Below are 6,305 nucleotides of genomic sequence, written 5' to 3'. Positions count from 1 at the left end.
CTTGACCGTACTACACTTGACAGTGTAGTACGGTCTACAGCTATGAGTAGAACGCCTCTGAACGCTTCCGAACAACGCCGAAACTCCGCTATCCCTCTGAAAATAATAATACAGTCCATGGCAATGTATATTAACGGGGGGACAAATGCATATTAGGAACACAAGTCGATAACGATAATGCATATGTAAGGTTGATAATTAGACAGGCCACCATGTGGTGCTGTTTACGTGATTTGAATATTGTGTCCCTTGTGTGCCAACGTAGTTTGTGTGTGCGCCATCTTGTTTCATGTTTGACCGCAATGGATACAGGTGAGCAGTGTTTTAGTTATCTTGCACAATCTATATTTTAAATATAAGTTTAAATCACCCATCCGTGCAGTTTGTTTGGTCAATATGTTGCATGGGATGTTCGTTTACCTGTTGAGTGTTATATGTGATGTGTTTGTTTGCGTCTTATAGGATCTCGTACAATATGATTTTGTCTACTGCTTGATTTAATGTTTTCGTCCTTTTATTCTTTTATTTGAAAGATAATGTTTATTTAAGTATATAGTTTATGGTTATATGTTTTTATTTTTACATTTTGTTGGGTCAAAGTATTTTCCAATTCTTGTTTCACCCTAATGGATACAAGATACAAGGCAACTATTGAAGAATTTCCACTGTTGGGGAATAAATTACCAAGCGTCTTCCACAATCCTGAACAACTGTGTCCCGTGGTCCTTCTCCCTTCACACCAACAATCAAACACAACGCAGAGTCCAAGGGTCATAGAGAGGCAGCGGGACATTTGGGTAACGGCTGGGTCAGCCATGCAAGGCGACAGCCAGCTCGTCGGGAGCTAACAGTCAGGGTTAGGTGCCTTGCTCAAGGACACCTCGACACTCAGCTAGGAGGAGCCGGGGATCGAACCGGCAACCTTCAGGTTACCAGCCAACCCGCTCTACCTCCTGAGCTACTGCCACCCTCTAGTCATGTGTAAACACTCTATGCTCCCGGCCGGGCTGCCCGGGTCCACGGCCAGGGAGCTGCCCGGGTCCACGGCCGGGGAGCTGCCGGGCCCATGACCCATTTTGTTCAACAAAATGTGACAATGATATCCATCTGTTCCATGTTCTAGGGACAGGTTGAAGATAAGCTTTAATCCCTTGCCAAGTCATGCAATAGTTTGTTTTAAAAATGCTTATTAGCGTGTATTTTTCATTTATTTTGGTAAAAATGTATGTATATATCTATCTTTCAGTTACTATATATTACATAACATATAACAGTAACATAAGTTCTGCCATGTAATTCCTTCTTATTTGTTATTTGTGTTTTCTTTCAGGAGATCATTGACGCTGCTGCCATCACAGAGCCCATCATTGTTGTTGATGTTGAACCCTTGTTTTACCCTGCATTTTGGTGGTTTGTGGGTAGGCCCAAAGCCATTGATAGGTGTGATGGAAAATCTACATGTTATGTTTTTCTTTATGAACTTGTTCTTCTTGTGTTTGTAATCTGGTTTCACATTCCGTTCCGGGTATTGTCTTGCCATCTTGCTATTCTGCAGAGTCTTATCAAATGAGAAGCAAAAGGTGATAAGGAACAGCCTCAACCACCTTCTCAACCTCTTAAGGAACTGCAATCAATAGATTTACATCTGGTAGTAGTTAATCACATACCCCATATTGAGCATTTTCAGAAGACAGTTACATCCGCTGGACTGTAGGGAGTGCAGGGAGGGTGGGGCCGGAAGTGGACTTCTTGCCCACTGTGCAGAGGTGTGTGTGTGTGTGTGTGTGTATGGTGGGCATTGGTTCTCAAAGTGCGGCCCGCGGGCCAATGGCGGCCCGCGGAATCATTCCTGGCGGCCCGCAATGACATACATAAATGTCTTCTTTTTTTTTTTTTTTTTTTTTTTATCAATATTAATTTAAACAAATATAAATAAATATAAAGAGAAAATTCGACTCTCTCTAGCTTTCAATTAAATCCTTTTACATTTTTTAGTTTTAATCCGGCTGTACATTACTTTGAAAGGGTGAACCTCAGTTTCATGATTTAGACCTCACTTGACCTCACTCCCAGAGGTCCACGGTGCGGGTGCAATGGTTTTTTTCACCACTGGAATGCTGACGGCGTTTCCCGGCAAAAAATTTTTTTCCTTTGGCGGCCCTCAGTCAAATTTTGGGTTCCTAAATTGGCCCTCAGTTGTCAAAACTTTGAGAACCCCTTATGCATGGATTAAACCCACCTTTACCGTTTAAACTTTAAACGGTAAAGGTGGGTTTAATCCATGCATAAAGATTGGTGTGTGGGGTCCGACTACGGGAACCAGGGCGAGAGATAGGCATAGAGAGTAGAGAGTTTTTTTGATTTCTTACGGCAGCTGCTAGGAAACCTTCACGTGCATGAGGATAAACAGTCGGGTCTTTGGGGGTGATGAATGGCGTCAAGACATGAGATGGGGTGGGGTTGAACTGGGGTTGAAAGGTTGGTGTGGGGGCCCGACGACGGGGGGACCCAGGAGGAGAGAAGGAATACAGAGCAATAATAGAAGTACCAGGTGTTTGTGGGACTATCTGGCTGCATGACTGGGTGTGAGGATAAACATTATGCCCATCAAAGAGATGTTTGAAGTCAAGACAGGAGATGGGGTAGAGGATGCAGCCTTTTGGTCCACTGGGTCAGGGGGCTTGTGTATGTGTGTGTGTGCGTGTGTTTCTGTATTGTAATCAAGTTTTATCTAATATATTTTTCTATGAAACCTCTGCACTCATCATGAGACGTTTATCTCATGATGAGTGCATTGTTTTCATGTGACAACACCATAATTATCCGTATAGCGACGCATATACGGGATGGATCCATCTGTGGTAAATGTGGGGGTCACCAACGGTCCAGGGGGAAACGGGGAGGTAACCCTTCCTTTATAGTCCCCTAATTACCCGGTACATACATGGTAAATCATAGTGTATTACTGGGTAATTACCACTGGTAATAAGAAGGTAAATACAGAGGTAGTTACCCGGTAAATCATAGTGTCCCAAAGGCTCATCCGAAAAGTTCTCTCAAAAGGTCTAAAAAAGGACTAGTTCAAAAAACTTTAGCTCCTGAAGCTATAGACTTGATTCTCCATGCGCAAGGGGGCCTATGGTCTGGGCCTGAGCAGCCAGCAGAGACCGTCACAGTGCAGCCGGATGGGGCCAATCAGCATGGTAAGAAATTAATAGTACATATGCCATAGAGTCTGATGACCTAGGGGGTGATATTGATCATGTAGATTTATTTTCTATTAAAACAGACATTGATTGCTTGCCTTGGAGACCCCCTTCGGACCCCGCTACCATCACTGACAGCTGAGGACCTCGAGTTCCTTGATGAGTTCCCGTGGTTGGACATCTCGTCGAAATGTGAATCGCCATCCGGCCAAAAAGCTCAAATTTCAAACTCATGTACCTAATGTCCCTAGGCCTACAAATAATTTAATGTTTATTTTTCTCATTTGTTTTTCAAGATTTTACAAACACAGAAAAATTGTCTGTGACAACTACCAATATGACAGCTTTTGGCCACACGTTTCTAGTTTCACCACAATTCACGGATATATTTGATGCAGGTGCGCTGCTCTGTAGGCAAACCGCGATGGAAAAAAAGGTAGCTTCTTCATCTCTTCTTTTTAGAATTGTAGGCCTATGTCTTAAGGTTTATTTTATTTAGCCATCTATTGTCTTGTTTATTTGTAGGCTACGTGAATGAAAGTCTGCGTCGATGCCTACGTGTCGCGAGTAGACGTTGCCGTGAAATTTGTGCTTTTTTGGCATGAAATAATTGAAAATGACGTGTCCCAGATCACAAATGAATAGATTAAATGACGTGACAGTGTCACGTATTTCCGTGAGACTGGGTTGGAAGGACCTGCTGCTGAAGTCCACCATCAGGGAGAAAACATGAACATCCACTTTAGAATACCAAAACCTTGAATGTCCCTCTAAGATTGTGTGAAGGCCAAATGTTACAAATTGAGAGTTACTTTTCTTTACCAAGAAAACCATGAAAACTTATCTCAGAATTCTGAGATAATTAACTTGTCAATTCAGAGAAAGAGCTGAATTAAATTTCTCAAGTGGATGATTACGCTTCCGTACATGGCGCTGTCTGGTAAATGGAATGATGTAGGGCAGGAAGCGTGTTAAGCCCACACGCACTTTAGTAAAGCTTGCGTGCGATTTCCTTAAAGTGCGCGTACAACTTACTAAAGAAAGTGCGAGTGTGATTTGCTTAAAAAGTGTGTGTGATTTACTAATACAAAAACTAATACAAAAAAATCGAAGTTAATTAATACAACAAAGCAAAGAACGTATAGATACAGTGGATATGATGTTTTTCTCTGAAATATCTGTTGACAGGACTATATAATAAAATGCTGGATATGGATACATTAGATGTGATGTTTTCTCTGCAGTTGTCCGTAAGGCCCGGGTTGAGTTGGAGGCTATGAGGAGGCAGGCTAAGGGCCTCACACAGGAGTACGACAGACTGCTTACGGAACACACTCAACTACAGGTAACGCACGCATCGACAACACAAACTATGCGCAATGAAAATGTTTATTTATTTATTTTATTTCAGGACAATGCACATTAATAAATGTGCATTATCATAATAAATGAATGTACAGCAGTACACGTAAATGTGCAAGATTGTAGCCCGGGTACTAATTTCCATCTGTAGTCCATTAGGCAGGTAGATGTTACAGTACAAATAACAAAGATATACAAAAGTGAAATTTGCTACATAAAACAGGGAAAACCAGAAAGAAAGAAAAAGGAAAAACAGGAGAACTCATTAGTATGTGTTCAATTGAGACCCAATTCATTAGTATGCTGTACAGCTACAGTTAGAGGTGGTTGCACATTGGGTCGGCTCTAAGCCACACCTTTACTTGGCTCTTGAAGGTAGGCATAACGTACAGCTGCAACACATAGGGACAAACACACGCACAGCATTTGTACCTATCCAATTAGAAAGCTTTATGCTGTTTGTAATGGCTCTCTGACTCAAAATGTGTGACTTACTCCACAGAATCTTCAAAACACTGTGGACAAAAAGGACCAGTAACATTTGACTCACGCTGGTTTGATATTATTCCCTGTGAATCCTCCGCTTTTGAAGTTTGAATTTCTGTAGGAATCATATTGCCACTCAAGGCATTCACCTGCACTGCCAATGTCCTCCTCTTCCTCTTACCTGTAGGGTAAACATAGCTGTAGCACTTATCACTAATTAGTGGTCTGTTGCTTTAAGTACGACAGTAAACCTGTACAGACACAACTACTGAAGATACCACACATATATGAATGTTGTTACTGTTAGGTGTGTGTTCCATTTGATGTATCTGTATAGGCTTGGATGGCAGAACTTTTGAACATTACAACGTGCAATCGATGTCACTTTACTGTATTTAGTATTTGATAAAAATATTGAAAAACAAAATAAATACATTGACTGCTGGTCTAATACTATTTATTATCTAGTAATTGTTTAGAGTAGTAAGTCAAACACAATTGCAGGTATATACCACAGAGTGTGTGTGGAGGATGGTTGGTTTCAGCCGCCTCACCTGGCTCGAGGGGCAGGGTAAGGCTGCACACCAGTTAACCAGCCAAACCAACCATCACAAAACACACGCAGAGAGATCACAGTCCCTCTGTGTATCCTACTCAACCTCGCTAATAAACCGGTTCCAACATCCAATCACCACCCTGCGTAGATTTGGCGGAGCCCAGTAAAAGCCACCTAGGTGGGATCTAGATCTCCAATTAAATGGACTCACATCAAAACGTCCACACATTGTCCAGCTTGACACAATTTCTAATGGTTCATCAAACATATTCACTGTCTGCTGCGTCACACCAGACGGCTGAGGCAGGCTGGGTGGTGGGAGATCCAGAGTGGGCCTGTGATATGGGCCTGGAGCTTGGCCAGCTGTGGCCCGAGCAGTCCATGAAGGGGCTGATGGGAAGTCCCAGAGTGGACTCCTCGTCTCCCTGCCAAGACGCCACAACACCGGTCATTTGGAAGACATCATCTCAACCCGTCTCAGCTGGACGGATTCCGGTCAGATGTATCACATTTATTTTAGGATTCGGTTCGGGTTTTATACCCCGACACGGCGACACCCTCAGCGACCATTTTCTAGAGCCCACCTCGCTCTTAAGTAGGCCTACAACATATAGCACAGCCTTCCCCTGAGTTGTGTCCTATCGTCCACATGCAGCCAATACTCCAGCATTAGCATACAGCAGCTAATGGTTCAG

The 6,305-nt window shown here is 42.7% G+C and overlaps 1 long non-coding RNA gene across 1 annotated transcript; it reads left to right on the top strand.

The window, feature by feature from the left end:
- The first annotated feature begins 242 nt into the window (after positions 1-242).
- On the top strand, positions 243-4,421 carry LOC130389464 (uncharacterized). The gene is made up of 3 exons (XR_008896558.1): positions 243-312; positions 1,331-1,418; positions 4,395-4,421. It is a non-coding gene; the product is annotated as an uncharacterized LOC130389464 (long non-coding RNA).
- Positions 4,422-6,305: the final 1,884 nt, after the last annotated feature.

This window comes from Gadus chalcogrammus, chromosome 9 (genome assembly GCF_026213295.1).
Source record: "Gadus chalcogrammus isolate NIFS_2021 chromosome 9, NIFS_Gcha_1.0, whole genome shotgun sequence".
In the NCBI taxonomy this organism is placed as follows: domain Eukaryota; kingdom Metazoa; phylum Chordata; class Actinopteri; order Gadiformes; family Gadidae; genus Gadus; species Gadus chalcogrammus.
This window is presented reverse-complemented; position numbering and strand designations above follow the sequence as displayed.